At 44.1% G+C, this 16,179-nt stretch overlaps 1 pseudogene across 5 annotated transcripts; it reads right to left on the bottom strand.

Annotated features, from left to right (window-relative positions):
* Positions 1-203: 203 nt before the first annotated feature.
* On the bottom strand, positions 204-3,751 carry LOC147900810 (protein MICRORCHIDIA 7 pseudogene; annotated as a pseudogene). 5 transcript variants are annotated; one of them, XR_015541151.1, is made up of 3 exons: positions 3,616-3,751; positions 3,038-3,393; positions 204-2,931 (listed from the first exon to the last, which is right to left on the bottom strand). The product of XR_015541151.1 is annotated as a protein MICRORCHIDIA 7 pseudogene, transcript variant X3 (transcript). The 5 variants fall into 5 exon arrangements; XR_015541152.1 differs by having other exon boundaries at positions 204-2,980; positions 3,090-3,393; XR_015541153.1 differs by having other exon boundaries at positions 204-2,980; positions 3,292-3,393.
* Positions 3,752-16,179: the final 12,428 nt, after the last annotated feature.

Genomic DNA, 16,179 nt, shown 5'->3' with positions numbered 1-16,179 from the left:
TAGCTTACAAAGCTATTGTAACATGGCCTGTGTTGTTTTGCATATCCTCCAAATAAAAATATTTCAATCACAGACCGGAAGATACTCAGGTATCCTGTATAGTCAATTCATAGATGAAGCTACAAAATTTTAGGAATATCCATCAGATGTTAGTGTTTCACTAGAAAATCATGAAGATGGTCATATTGAACGTAAACCCCACTTTCATCCCTACTTTTCTTGTATGGAATAACCAAATGCCAAAACTTTGGTGGTGTTGCTCTCGTATCACTCGCTTTGCAGGGTTTTCTGCTTTAGCCTCCTCAAGACGACTCAATATTGTTTTCCACAATTATGCTTCAAAAGTGGTGATCAAATGAGGATGACAAAGAATCATTTCGGAAACAGCACACAATCACCAAGATCGGTTTAAATGTGCTCACAAACAGATTATGCACACTATCCAAAAAATTCTATTACAATTATTGTAATGCTAACAGCCATCAAAATTGATGAGCCTTAGCTCAGCAAGATCACGTGACAGCTACAAGCGTTCAGCTGACTGCAGTCTGTTATTCGCTGATTCCAGTTCTCTTACTCGTAAAAGTGTGTCTCTCAACTTCTTGCGCAGCTCAGCATCATTCAGCTCTCCCTGCTTACGTTCTTCCTCCAACTCTTCTCGCAGTAAGTCTCTCTCCTTAATGGCATCTTCCATCTTTTTTTGCATGACCTGCACCTGTTCTGTCATAACCACAAGTTGCAATTCCAGCTGGATGACTTGTTCTTCTAGAGGGGTAGTAGCGACTACCCTGTTATTAGGCATTGGCCTTTGACCAGAGTGGTGACCCAGAACTTTAGTTGCAAGATCATCCTTCTCAAGATTAGTATCATTCAAAACCTTCAGAGAGTCACTATCGGATGTTTCTATCCTCTCAGCTGCTCGACATGAATCTGGTTCTTTGGATCGTGTTAAATATCCTTCTCTCGCAACTAGTGCCAATCGTGTGCACGTCGCAGAGCCCATGCCATTGTGAAACCTCCGAGCTGGAATTCGTCTGGTTTGAGACCTTGATGACCTTGGAAATGCCTGGGAGAAAAGGTTTTGTGACTGGTCTGGAGGCCTATTGAGCACCTTTTGTCGCTCTGTCTGAGGAAAAGTCTTCCCAGACTTTAATTTTTCCCCTGATATAGAATTTGCATCAGAGGTAGGCACTTTATTTGGCTTCTTCTTCAAATGATGATTATAGTAACCCACCTTATGACAATGGGTAAACCAGTAAGTCTTCTGCATCTTTAGTAATCGGGCCTCAAGCCGTGCAAGAACTGAAGTCCTTTCAAAACCTTGCTTATCATGGGCAGGCTCCACAAAATTGGCCTCAAGAACACCAATTATCCCTCTACCATGGCTACCAGCGGAATTCCATAGCCTCCAGAATGGCTTTATAAGCCTGTTTTTGTGATAAACGTTGAACCCTTGGACGTCTACATGCTCCTTAGCATCCTTTACAAACCCAATAGTCACAACGGCCTTCATCTGAGAAGCATCATGCTGATGCACAGGTTCCTGTTCGTCTTCATGTTTCCCCCCTCCCTGAGGTCTGTAAGTCACTTTCTGAGTGATCATCAGGTCATGTACGAGGCAATGATGCTTAATCTCCAATCCACGCAATATCATTTTGAAATTCTTTGGGAGACGCAAATACAAGATTGATGCATAGCTTCTCAGAGAATGCCTATATGTTAGAAAGTGCCTCGAATTGGGTAAGCGCTCTGCCATCGCAATCAACTTTTCATCCCGATTCACCCCTCTGACTTGTATATCATGACGGTCGGTATTCAAATCAAGCTCCAGCTGTCCCTCATCATTTTCCCAAAGATTGTACACAAATATCCTTGTCCCTTGTTGTTTCATCCCACTAAACTGACTCATAAGCTCACTTTCTGTAGAAAATGGTGACCATCGCTTGAGGGTTTCCATATTCCTGTGCCAATCATCCAAACTGCTTCGCACAAGCTTCTGCAATCCAGAAGCTTGAACCTCGAAATCAACCATGGGAACAATGATATCTTGCTGTCCTGTCTCTCTTAAAAAAGTGTAAGACAGTAAACCTATGCTTCGAGTCGGAATGGAACCCTCTCTTCCAGGCGAGCATGAAAACACAATAACATCAGCCCCAAGCCGCATTGTACTCGTCTTGAAACCATTCCCATATTGACCTATTGTGTTGGCCATCTTGCTCTTGACAGAGTATCCAAGGGACATGCAATGCCTCAAGCATTCGGGATCCATCCCACCCCCGTCATCTTCAATGAGAAGCAAGGGGCTTCCCTCTCCTTGTCTTCTCCTTATGTCTATGTTAACAAACGTTGCTCCACGTACAGCCTCATCTAACGCATTATCAAGAAGCTCGGCCAAAGCTCCAAGAGCCCACTTGTGACTAGTTGCATTTGAGTGCAAGAATTTTGGGTGCACCCTAACGTGGTCCATTCCACCTGACAGGGGTCTCTTCTCTGCAGACTCGCCTTCATAATCACCTGCTTTCCAGAACTGCCTTGAAGCTTGAATTCCAGCTCTCTGACATACATTGTTTTCTGAAATAGGGGATCGTTCCGGAGAGGTAGGTCTCGAGGTATACGAAATGGTGTTGTCTAGGTCTGTTTCTGGGGAAAGGGGCTCCAAGAAATCAGAAGGCAAATCAGCTTCTTGTGGGCCTTGTTCTGGTGACATCGATATAGACGCAGGGTAGTCCACAGTGACAGCGTTTGGCAGACCATGACTCGACTTATGCAAATTATGGTCTCCATCGAGCTCCAGCTTTATTTTTTTCCCAGACGCTGAGTCCTGAAATGGCTCGTTTCTCTTCATCTTAAGCGGTGAATGGGCAAAAGAGGTGCTCAGCATACTCTTTCCACCGCTACTGCCGCTTGTTTCCACCAATGAAACCTCTGGACCTGTAAATGTGTTCCCGGTTCCAAATTTAAGGTGCTGCTGTGTCTCTTGCTTCACCGAGTGCAAGAGGGCCATGAAAAAGAAAGAATCCTTCAGACATACGATTACCAGTGGCCCGGATCCGCAAGTTGTTGCAGACGAATTTGAAAGATGTAATCACCTATCCGTTATATCAAAACTTCCAAATCTCGATCCTTATTTCCATATCACCCGATGTCGTCACTCATCTCACTCTTAACATTTTGTGTTGCTACTTCCCGACCATTTCACTGCATCAACAAGACGAGTCTATTCCATCTTTTGAAACTTTCCGCCCCCACTCTATTCCATGAGAAGATCGTGCTATTTATGGAAATTCTCACCAATTTGCATGCTAATCTCGGTGATCTTGTTGCTTGATCAATCTCCTTCAATCTGGATTGAAAGTTGAGTTTGTGAGGAGGATCATTGATATGGATCTATACCTGCTAACATAGAAAAGCTTGTAAGAACACTGGATTCCTAACAAACGCCTAGAAACGTCACCTTGCTTTTTAACGGAGTGGAAACCAAAAAAAACAAATCAAATCACACAGAAGGGACCGACTTGATTGCAAAATATGGCGAAAGGGGATCGAAAGTCGGGCGGTGCTGGTTATTATTTTCAAGGAAGACAGAGGTTATGGAGGCAAGCATCAAATGTCTACCTGGAAGGAAAGGGAAAAAGCCAAAAAAGGGAGCCACAATGTGCAGGGAAGAAGGATACAGAGATGGAGAAGCTACAAAAAGCTTTGATGCACTTGAAGAAGAAGATGGCGATGGCTATGGCGATGGAGGTGGAGGTATAAGATGGAAGTGGACGATGGGAATGGGCGTAGGGATGTATAGCTTTAGACACTTCATTAGCCCTTAAGTACTTTCTTTACTCACTTGATTAGCCCTTAACTACCTCCTTATTAGATTTTTTATTAGGGCCTTTGCACACCGCCCTCGTCCCCACCCGCCAAGCCTTTGTTACACCGGCGTGGTGCCACATTCAAAGAGATTATTGGATCCACAACAAAAGGGGGGTGGACAAAGCTGGGCAGCCACAACAACCCCCCCCCGCCCCCCCAAGCACATGGGTGGCAGTCTTACATCGATGAAGGCATTTATTGCATCAAGGTTGGTGGGGCTTGAACCTACAATACTTTGCCACATACGTTGTAAGGGCTTGGGCAGTGTGTAATGATCTTCGCCTGCCAAAAGGGGAAAAATAGAGGCTTGGCTTGGTCTGTAAAAACCATTAGCCCTCTTTGCACGCTCATCCAGTGTACACGTGTAGCCCTCTTTGCACACTCATCCAATGTACACGCTCATCCAGTGTACACTTGTAGCTCCTAAATCGACCATTTTTCCCCTATCACATGCCTACCAAGTAGGGGTCACATCAAAGGCACATACTCATCATGATTACTCAAAACAGGTTGTGCTTCAAGGGCCTGTTTAGGTGCGATGCTAGTCTCAAGAGCAATTGCAGCGTTCAGGCCACACGGCCAGATTTTAGAGAACTGGCACCAACTTTACATCTGTGGAACATGACAGGCGGAGGCAGACAGACCATGATCATTGCTAACTGCCTCACTCCCATTGGCTCCACGTCGCGATCATTGCAAGCAGCACCTAGGGTGGCAAAAAAGATCTAACGAAAACTTGTAGACTCTTTCTCGCATCAAATGCTCCAATGGTCACCACCACCCCGTTGAGGAAACCTTGCATGAACAAACAAAATGCTCACACTTGCGCGCATTTTTGTGGCATGGAAACTGGCTCGAGGAAAATCTCTCTCTCCCTCCCCCTCCCTCCCTCTCTCTCTCTCTCTCTCTCTCTCTCTAATATATATATATATATATAAGATAAGGATGGGCATGCATGGAAAAATGTCCCAAGGGGAAAACCAATCTGTAACCTCTACTAAGGAGGAATCTCAAAAGTGCCACACACTACTTATTTGTTGAGCGTACTAGCTCATCAAAGAGAAGCACAATAAATAGGTTCTATTTCTTAGCACTGCCTCCTTAGCAAGAATGCTATAGCGATGGATTGAAACTCTTTTTATGAATTTTCACGTGCAATTTCCTAAAAAATTAAGTAAGTTGTGTATTTCACATTGCAATTTATGGAGATCATCCTACAAAATTTGCCTTCTTTTGCTTTCTATTTTGCATCTAAAAGCACTTGCTTTACTTGGTTGTCTGTACTTTTAGGCATTTGTCCACCTAGAGTGGCTATAACTCTCTCAACTCCTAGCCCATTGCATTTTTCCAATCTGTTTGTTGCTATCACCCAAGAAGTGCTTTTGCATTCTTGTGCTAAAGCCTGAGTACTCATCATGACAAAAGTTGCATTTCCACTTCTTGTTAGGCAACGTCGTAACGTAATCGCGAGCTTTGTTGGATTTCATCCTCATTTTTCTAGAGCCATGCTTCCAATAAAGGCTATAAGAGAAACATACAAAAACTTATATAAGTTCTATGTTAATTCACATTAGTAATCATGTTCTGGATATGACCATATCATTTAGGTTCTAGGACACATAACAATATTTTGAGTCATTTGCATTTCTACATCCAAAATCAATGTGGCTATTTGGGACACTAACTTATAATACTCCATGCAAGCTTGCTAGACATCGAGAGAGAGAAATCATCCAACTATCTTGCCCCCTCTCAACATAATTGGACGATTGTGAATGTGGTAATCTACCTACTGAAATAGGCATGGGACGACAAATCGCCTTTTCCCATGTCCTTCTCTCTCTCAAGTAAGAATCTATTTGCACCATGGTCATCCACAACAACATGCTCTATTGATGGATGTCGGTATTTTACACACACTGGTGCAGTAGCTAGCATTGGTAGTTATAAACAATTTTACTACTACTTTCTAATCTAGGAGAAATTGTTTTACTACTACTTTCTAAGCTAGGCAAAATTGTTAACCTAATACTCTCAATCCTCAATATTGTTTTTTTCTATGTATATATGTAATATGGAGTTTGATTTCTAATAAAGGCTACATATTAAAACGTATGTTATATAATCATATCTAATTTGTTTCACCTAATAAGACATAAAACATAAGGATAGTGAACCTATGTACACCACTATCTCTCCACCCATGCGACATAATTTTGCGAGTTGTTATGAGCCAGCAATTGCAAGCTCCACAACTAGCTAGAATTCGAGCGAGATGCAAACGGCCGGCATAAGATAGCTCGTAACCAACTCAAAGTCAAATATTTTCCTTAAATAGTCGTTTGTAGAGTTTCAGTAATATATACTATTAATTTTAACCACATACAAGATTTTCTAGGTCGACCTAAGCGAACCTCCATCCGACACGTGGTATAATATTATTAATTAGCGAACGAGTTGTTACAGGTCGGCTTAAGCGAACCTCCAACTGGCTCATTGAATTTTTCTTTAGGTATAGTTACAAGCTATAGTTACACGCTTATAAATAAATATATATGCTAAAAGTAAGAAAATCATACACACAAACATAAACTTTTCGAAAAGTAAATCATTTCATGCACTAATGTCTACTCTACCATTTTCCTAAATTTTGCTACTACCTATCTACTATATTTCATGCATTTAGAATGAAATCTTAAGTTATATAACTAAACTAAAATTCCAAGCCATGCAGCTAACAAACTCTTTACCTAGTCCTAAGTGACAAGTGTTTCCAAAGAGTACAATCTAGACAACTTACAACTTATATACTTCATGCATAAAATAAAAATCATCTATTTTTCCAAAGATTAATAGAATGTCACATGCAACTAAATTACTCTTCACCTAATAGTATGTAAATGCTAATTTTCCAATTAGTATCTAAGTGCGAGTGGATTCCGACCGGCAAAATTGAGCCCACCACCAGCACTAAATACTTTTGTAACTTAGAAGAAATAAAAAAACTTACAAATTTCTATGTAGCTTTGTTTATCCTCTTTCTTATGCTTCTTGTCTTTCCCAAGACTCCATAGTATTTTAGGAATCTTGGATTTTTTTGAATAGTACGAGTGCGACGCTGGTTTATTACCATCAATAACATCAGCCAGAGTCGTTAAACACTGGCTGGTGTTGTTCATTATGCTAGTCGACATAGATAAACACTAGTCGGTATGCTTTAGACCAGTCGGTATTATGTAATACCGGTCGGTGTGTGTCAAGATACCGACCGGTGTATCGATACACTAGCTAGGAACCGGTAGGAGCCCATCCTGCATAAAAATCACTACTGGGGCATTTTAAAATGCCCCAGGGCTACTTTAAAAACGTATAAAATGCTTTAATATAGCATTTAAAAACTAATGTTTTAATTCCACTGCAAATCCCTACATCTCGGGTACTTTCTCTCTGTCTCTCTCTCTCCCTCTATCTCTCTTCTGTCTATCCCCTTCTCACCACTGCATCTTCTTGAAGTTGTGCAATAGAACACGATTTGGGGCTTGGGGGGAACTGTGTACAAATGAAAGCAATTTGTGGGTTTACGGGATGCCCAAAGCCCCAAATTGCATTCTATTATATATATATATATAGAGAGAGAGAGAGAGAGACGAGTGGAGGTGGGTAGGCATGCATGCGAGTGAGATAGAGAAAGAGGGAGAGAGATGCAAGGTGCAAGAGAGAGAGAGAGAGAGAGAGAGAGAAAGAGAGAGAGAGAGAGAGGGATGCAAGGTGCGAGAGAGAGAGAGAGAGAGAGAGAGAGATTTTGGCAAATGGGGGAGGGGGGGAGGGAGGGAGGGAGAGAGAGAGAGAGAGAGAGAGAGAGAGAGAGAGAGAGAGAGAAGAAGGAGGGGGTGGGAAAGAGAGAGAGTGTGTGATGAAACCTCAGACATAGAGGGCTTGTTCTTTGATTTCCTCCCAACCACGAATTCCCTGATGCCTCTCGTGAATTGCCTTAAGTTCCTTTCCACTTTCCATGTGGAGCTCTCCTTCCAGAATCCTCCCCCTTGCTCAGCACTTGCCACTTGGCCTCCACATTTGGTGCCACATGTCCCACAAGGGACTCCTCTCTTTATAGCCCTCCCTAGGACTCCTTATGCACCACCTCGTAAATGCCCAAGCCTAGGTGTGACCCTAGATCCAAGCCCTTTAGGCCCAAGCCCTTTGGCTTCCCGCCTTATACCGTGGTCACATGGTATTATAGTTGACGTAACATTCCCTTCCCCTTAAGAAATGTTTATGTCCTCGAAAACAAAATTGGGAAACCTCCTTCGGAGAGTGCTTATGCTTTCCCATGTTGAACTCTCTTCAGATCTATCTTTCCACTTAACTAGACATTCTTTCCATATAGTATGTCGTGTTCTTTTTTCTTGTGTATCTAAAATCTTTTCTAGTTCATGTGGTAAAGATGCAGGTTTAATGAGTTCAACTAGGACTTCATTTCCAATGAGATTATCATCATCTCCTTATTTTCTTTTTAGTCTACTAGCATGAAAAACTAGATGTACTCTACATCCCTCAGGTAAGGCTAATTTGTAAGCAATTTCTCTGATCCTCTTAAGTATCGTGAATAGTCCACAATACCTAGGAGACAACTTCGGACATTTACCTATCTTTAGAGATTCTAAAGATTTAGGTACCTTAAGGTAGACTTTCTCATTTACTTCAAACTCCAACTTTCTATGGTGGGGGTTTGCATAACTTTGTACTCTATCTTGAGCTCTTCTTATGCTATCTTTAGCTAACTTAAGCATTTGATTCATATCTTCAAGAAAGTCTTTGGCTGCTTGAACCTTCTTTTTTTCGAGTCCCACTGTCATTGGGGCTCCTGGTTGAAATCCATACATCATCATGAATGGACTAAAACTTGTAATTGAATGTTTGGCACTATTATATGCAAATTCTAATATGGGCAAATACTATTCCCAATTAGTTTGCCATTTACTTACATATCCTCGAAGCATATCCTCAATGATCTGATTGACCCTTTTAGTTTGACCATCACTCTGTGGATGATCCGTGGTGCTCATATTCCAACCCCTTAAAACAACCCTCCAAAAATGGCTATTAAATTTGCTATCCTGGTCACTAACAATATCGGTTGGTAGCCCATATAGTCTATAGATATGCTCCACAAATAGCCTAGCTAATTTTGGAGTTTTAACATCTTCACTGATAGGAATAAAATGAGCCATTTTGGTCAACCAATCCACAATTACCCACACAGAGTTGTGCCCCCTATGTGTCCTAGGTAACCCCACAATGAAATCCATGGAGATGCTTTCCCATTTGCTAGATGGAATCTCCAATGGGTGTACGAGACCTCCTACCTGAAGCCGTTTAGCCTTATTGACCTAGCATTTTTGGCACTTCAAAACATAATCTTGGATGTCCTTACCTATTCTAGGCCAAAAGAATTGTCTTTTTAGAAGCACATATGTCTTCTAAATTCTCGGGTTTCTAGCACTCGGACTATCATGACATTCAAAAAGGATTTGGCACCTAATGTCATTATCATCCGAGACACATACTCTACCCTTGTAGAGCAGGTAGCCATCTTCAATAGTATATTTTCTCCACTTGAGTCCTTTTTCACCAACCTATTGTGTATCGCCATTTCCATGCAACTCCTCATTGAAAGCCTCTCGATTAGTTAGATTCCTATTTTTAATTGCTTTCCATATTTTAGAGAAGTGAGGATCAAACTCATATTTCCCCTTTAAGGACTCTAGGAAATCATTCTGAAATTGAGTAAAACTCAATTCATTAACAATTGGCATTTGGCTAAGAGAGTCTGCTACCACATTGAACTTCCCTTTCCTATATGTCAATCGTATATCAAACTCTTGCATTAATTAACCCATCTAGCTTTTCTACCTTTAAGCTCTGGATGATTACAAATCCACTTAATGCTCTCTTGATCAAAGATGATCTCAAATTTCGCACCATATAAATAGTGCCTCCACTTTTTTTAAGCATAGACTATAGCATATAGTTCCTTCTCATATGCCGAGTAATTCCGTTGGGCGCGATCTAACTTTTTGCTTCCAAAAGCCACTAGTTGACCTTTTTGTATAAGTACTACCCCAATAGCAAAATCACAGGCATCTATCTCAACCACAAATGGTTCATTGGAATCCACTACTTTTAAGACAGGAGCTACCGCTATAGCTACCTTTAATTTTTCAAAACTTCTCTTTTGAGGTTCATCCCATATCAAGGTGCTTCCCTTCCCCTTAAGCTGGTCCGTCATTAGAACAACAATCCTAGTGTAATCTTGGATGAATCTCCTATAGAATCCTGACAAACCTAAGAATATCTATAATTCTTCTAGATTTGTAGGATGTGGCCATTCCAATATGGCCCTTACTTTGTAAGGGTCCATATGTACCCCTTCTTGGGATATTAAATGTCCCAAGTATTTCACTTTTTTTGCAAAGAATTCACATTTGGATTCTTTAGCAAGGAGTGAATCATCCTTAAGTAGATGGAATACTTTTGCCAAATGTTCCAAATGCTTTTTCCTAGTTTTATTATAAATAAGAATATTGTCTAGAAATACTACAGCAAATTTCCCTAGATATGGCCTTAAGACACTATTCATAAGTGTCATGACAGTTGCTGGAGCATTTGTTAACCCAAATGGCATTACTTTAAATTGATAATGCCCATACCTAGTACGAAATGATGTCTTAGGGACATCCTCTTCCCTAATTCGTACTTGGTGATATCCTGATCTTAAATCAATTTTAGTAAAGTATTTTTCCCCTTGCAATTGATCAAAGAACTCATCAATGCGAGGCATAGGATACTTATTTTTTATGGTGATTTTATTTAGTGCTCGGTAATCTATGCATAAATGCATAGTACCATCCTTTTTCTTTACCAGTAAAACTGGTGCAGACTAACGTGAGCTACGTGTTTGGATTTGGCCCTTCTTAAGATATTCCATTAACTATCTTTCAACCTCATGTTCCTCCATTTGACTAAGCCTATATGGGGGTTTGTTTACAAACAGGGGTAGATCCAGGAATTAAATCTATTTTATGATCTACTTCTCTCTTAGGAGGTAAACCATTAGGTAAATCAAACTGAAAAACATCTTTAAATTCAAACATTAAATCATTGAAAGAAGATTTATAAATTTTAACATTATAAAAAACAATATTACTTCTTTCCAATGCAGAAGACATAAAATCACCAATAAAACTAAGTTCACGAAGATATACCTTGCATTCTTCTTGGTGTAGTAGTCGTTCCAATTCCATTGAACAAATGAGAGGAGAGTTAGGCACATCATGTTCTCCTTGAATCTGGAAGACTCTACCCTCTTTTTCAAACATAATGGAGTTATTAAGATAACTTCTCTGTAAGCTATGCCCAAGACTATATAGCTATTCTCGACCAAGAACTACATCTATTCAATCGAGATGCATGATTTGGAAATCCAAGGCATCCTGATAGCCTTGAATATCCACCTCTACACCATATATCATGGTGTCCCAAACTTTTTTATCACTGCCCTTCCCCAAAGAGACCACATATTTATGGGCACTAGGACTCTCATGCAATTTCAATTTCTTAACTAACGAGTAGTTTAAGAAATTATGTATTGCACTATCATCGACCATCACTCTTACTCTTTGCCCCTTAATTTTTCCATGCATCCTCATTAAATCATGAGGACCAAAGGTGGGCTGCCACATTGCTGATGATAGACAGCACATGTGGGTGCTATCCTCATGATAGACCTCTACCTTAGTGTACTTTTCAATACCATTAAGCCGCAACACTTGCACCGCATGCACTTGTCTTTCTGGAGGTCTATTTGGGGATTTTGCTCCCACTGGTTTATTTTTAGGGTAGTTCCAAGCAGCATGGTCTTTGCCCAAACATTTGAAGCAAAGATTTTCTTGCCTGGCACTTTCATAATCCTCTTTCTTCAAGAGAGGATAATTTTGTGTTTGAGGTTTCTTAGGTGGTACGTGAGGAATCTCTTTCTTAAAGTGCCCCTTCCTTTTCAAATTGGAAAATTTATTGAACTTTGGAACAAAACATGTTTGCTCTGAAGTTCCAACTTTGAATTTCCCCATCGTATCATAGCTCGGGGGGGTCACTCATCATATGTAACCCTATCACGTGAGTTCAACAGAAGGACATTTTTTATATTTAAATTTTACAAAAATTAATTTACATAAGGGACTATTTAAAACAATTTTGGAAAAAATTTACAGATTTGTATAGAAAAAGGGTGCATTTTATTAATGAAAATTTTACAAATAAGGGATTTTATAAATAGGCCTTGAACGCACGTGATATAGAGGGTTTATACATAGTGACCCCCCTGAGTATCATAGTATATTTGGGCATACCTTATGGCTTCCTCAAAGCTTGTCCTCAATCACCTCTTTGATGAAGTGATACTTCACATCAATATTCTTTGTCTTCGCATGGAAGATAAGATTTCGTGCCAACTAGATGGCACTCTGACTATCACAGTGCAAAACTGGAACCTCTCCTGCAATGCTCAAGTCTCCCACTAGACGAGTAAGCCATATAGCTTCCTCGCATGCCTCAGTGGCTACAACATACTCTGCCTCAGTGGTAGACAAAGCTGTACATTGCTGCAAACAAGAGACCCATGAAACTGCACCTCCAGTGAATGAGAAAACATATCCTATAGTAGACCTCCTAGTGTCTACATTCCCTGCAAAATCAGCATCTGCATATCCATCAACAGATGTGACCTTCCTCCCAAAGAAAATGTACATGTTCTTTGTACCATTCAAGTATCTCATGATACCTTTCACTGCCTCCCAATGCTTCTTGCCAAGATTTGCCATATACCTGCTAACAACTCCCACTACAAAAGCAATATTTGGACGTGTAGCAACCATGGCATACATCAAGCTTCCTACTACGGATGCATAAGGTATCTTTGCCATTTCATCCTACTCCTCATCTGACTTAGGGCTGTCTGCTTGGCTAAGTTTCACATATGGAGGCAACGAAGTACTTATGGACTTCCCCCTCTTCATATTGAAATGCTCAAGTTCCTTGCTAATGTACTCTTTCTATGACAAATGAAGGAGTTTCTTGTTCCTATCCCAAACAATCCTCATGCCAAGTATGTGACTGGCATCACCCAAATCCTTCATGTCAAAGGTCTCATGCAACCTTTTCTTCAAGGCATCCACATCCAAAGTAGATTTCCCAGCAATAAGCATGTCATCGACATATAAAATCAAAATAAGAAGGCTGCCATCTGATGCTTTCTTTGTGTAGAGGCAATGATCTGTCTCACTCCATGTGTACCCTTGGGATCACATAAATGCATCAAACTTATGGTACCACTCCCTAGGAGCCTACTTCAGCCCATAAAGACTTTTTGAAGCTTGCATACCATCCGTTCTTTGACCTGCACAATAAACCCCTCTGGCTACCGCATATAGATGTTCTCATAAAGATCTCCATGTAGAAAAGCTATTTTTACATCCATTTGGACAAGCTCCATGTCCTCTCTAGCAACCAATTACTCTTCTCTCTCATTTAAGGAGCCCCTCTTCTCTCTGTGAATCTCTCTCTCTCTCTCCCTCCCTCTCTCCTCTCTCTCTTTCTCTCCCTCCCTACTCTTCTCATTTCTCATTCTCTCTCTCATTTCTATTCTCTCTCTCACTTTGGCAACCACAGCTGTCAAGAGCCCCTCTTCTCTCTCTTAATTTCTCTCTTTCCCTCTCTCCTCTCTCTTTCTCTCCCTCCCTGTTCTCTCATTTCTCAAATTTACAATTTCAAATATAAATTAAAAACTAATTAAAATAGAACTCAAAAACTCAAATAAGAAACTAATTTAAAAAGAATTGTAATGCCTTCTAAAAGACCCCTCTCCTCAAAAACTTTAACAATAAACTAATTGAAAAAGAATTACAAGATGAATTTTAAGAAATAGAACTCAAAAACTTTAACAAGAAACTAATTGAAAAAGAATTGTAAGTAAAGAAAAAGAATTACAAGACGAATGAAAAAGAATGCAAGTCCCTGGAAAAAGTGAAAAAAGTAAGGCTCCACTTATCCTTTCTCTTCCGCTCTTGGTTGCTTCAATGAAATGAGGAGAGTGTTAGAATGAATGATTGGAAAGAAAAGTATATATAAGAAAAACTAGCCCACTCCTACGCATAAATTTGAATTTTCAAAAAAGAGAGGGAAATTTGAATTCATTATAAATTTGAATTCAAATTTGTGTTCAACATTCTTCTCATACTTTCTTCTCGTACGTTCCTTTTGAATTCAAATTTGTGCTCAACATTCTTCTTGATACTTTCTTCTCGTAAGTCCTTTTCATTCTTCTCGTAAGTCAAATCTTATTTGTCACTCTTGCTCGTGATAGTAAGTCAAATCCTCTTCTCCCCTCTCTCTCCTTCTGCTCCCTCCTCTCCTCTCCCTCTCTCTCTCCTCTCTCTCCTTCCGCTCCCCTCCCTCCCTCCCTCCCTCGACCCCCCGCCCTCCCCTCCTCCCCTCCCCTCCCTTCCCCTCCCTCCGCCGCCAAAACCCCTCCCTTGCCTTTTCCGCCAAAACCCCTCTCTCCCTTAACCCCCAGCCCTCCCCTCCCTTCCCCTCCCCTCCCCTCCCTCTGCCGCCAAAACCCCTCCCCCCCCCCTCCCCTCTTGCTCCCCCCCTCCCCTTCCCCCTCTGCCCCCCCCCCTTCCCCCTCCCCCTCCCGCTCCCCCCTCCCCTTCCCCCTCTGCTCTCCCCGTCCCACCCCCTTCCCCCTCCATCCCCCCGTCCCACCCCCTTCCCCCTCCACCCCCCCACCCCCCCTTCCCCAGGGCTGGCGGCTGCGGCTGCCAGCCCCCCCTCCCCCCTTTTCCCCCCGTCCCACCCCCTTCTCCCTCTACTCTCCCCATCCCACCCTCTTCCCTCTCCATCCCCCCTTCCCACAACTAGCGGCCGCGGCCGCCAGCCCCCCCTTACCCCCTTTCCCCCGCGCCTCCCCCCCGTCCCACCCCCTTCCTCCCCCCTTCCCCCCCGCCCCCCTCCCCCCTTCTCCCGGGTTGGCAGCTGCAGCCGCCAGCCCCCCCCTCCCCCCTTTCCCGACCCACTCCCCGCCCCGTCCAACCCCCTTCCCCCTCCACCCCCCCTTCCCCCACCCCCCTCGCACCCCCTTCCCCCTCCCGCCCCTTCACCCCCGCCCCCCCCTCCAGGGGCTAACGACCAGAGCCGCCAGCCCTTCCCCCCCTCTCACACCCCCTCTCACCCCCCCCTCTCGCACCCCCTTCCTCCCACCCCCTTCCCCCTCCCCCGCCCCCCCCTTCCCTGCCCCCTCTCCCCTTCAACCCCGCCCCCCCTCCACGGGCTGGCGACCACGACTGCCAGCCCTTCCCCCCCTCTCGCACTCCCTCGCACACCCCCTCTCGCACCCCCTTCCTCCCACCCCCTTCCCCCTCCCCCGCCCCCCCTTCCTCGCCCCCACTCGCCCCCCCATTCCCTCGGCCGCCAGCCCCCCAGCCCCCCCCCTCTCAGCCCTCCCCCCCCCTCTTCCCCACCCCCCCTTCCCCCTCGCACCCCCCCCTCTCGCACCCCCTTCCTCCCACCCCCTTTCCCCTCCCCCACCCCCCACCTTCCCCGCCCCCTCTCCCCTCCCCTCCCCCCTTCCCTCGGGCTGGTGGCTACGGCCGCCAGCCCCCCAGGCCCCCCCCCTTCTCAGCCCTCCCCCCCCCTCTTCCCCACCCCCCCTTCCCCCGGGCTGGCGGCTGTGGCCGCCAGCCCCTTCCACCCCCTTCCCCCTCCCCCCCTTCACCCCTGCCCCTCCCCCTCCCCGCCCCCTCTCCCCCCTCCCCACCCCCTTCCCCCTCCCTACGGCCGCCAGCCCCCCCCCCCTCTCAACCCTTTCCCCCCCCCCTTTCCCCACCCCCCCTCGGCCCCCCCTTCCCCCGGGCAGGCGGCTGCGGCCGCCAGCCCCTCCCACCCCCCTCCCTCTCCCCCCCCTTCACCCCTGCCCCCCCCCTTCCCCACTCCCCCCTTCCTCCCCTCCCCGCCGCTAGCCCCCCCTCCCCCCTTCCCCGCCGCCAGTCCCCCCCCCTCCTCCCCTTCTGCTAGCCCCCCCCCTCTCTCCCCTTCCCCCTCCCCCCTTCCCCCCTCCTTTCTCCCCTCTACTCCGCCCCCACCTATCCCTCCCTTCCTCCTCCCTTCCCTCCAGCCCCTCCATCCTCTTCTTCTCCTCCCCTCAACCTTTCTCTCTCTTTAAATTTTTAAAAAGAAATCTAGATAAAGAATTAATCAAAA

The sequence above is a fragment of the Dipteris shenzhenensis genome, chromosome 6, assembly GCF_047967505.1.
Source record: "Dipteris shenzhenensis isolate YYH24624 ecotype China chromosome 6, Dip_SZ_1.0, whole genome shotgun sequence".
NCBI lineage: Eukaryota > Viridiplantae > Streptophyta > Polypodiopsida > Gleicheniales > Dipteridaceae > Dipteris > Dipteris shenzhenensis.
Note: the sequence above shows the minus strand (reverse complement) of the source record. Positions and strands in the feature narration are given on the sequence as shown.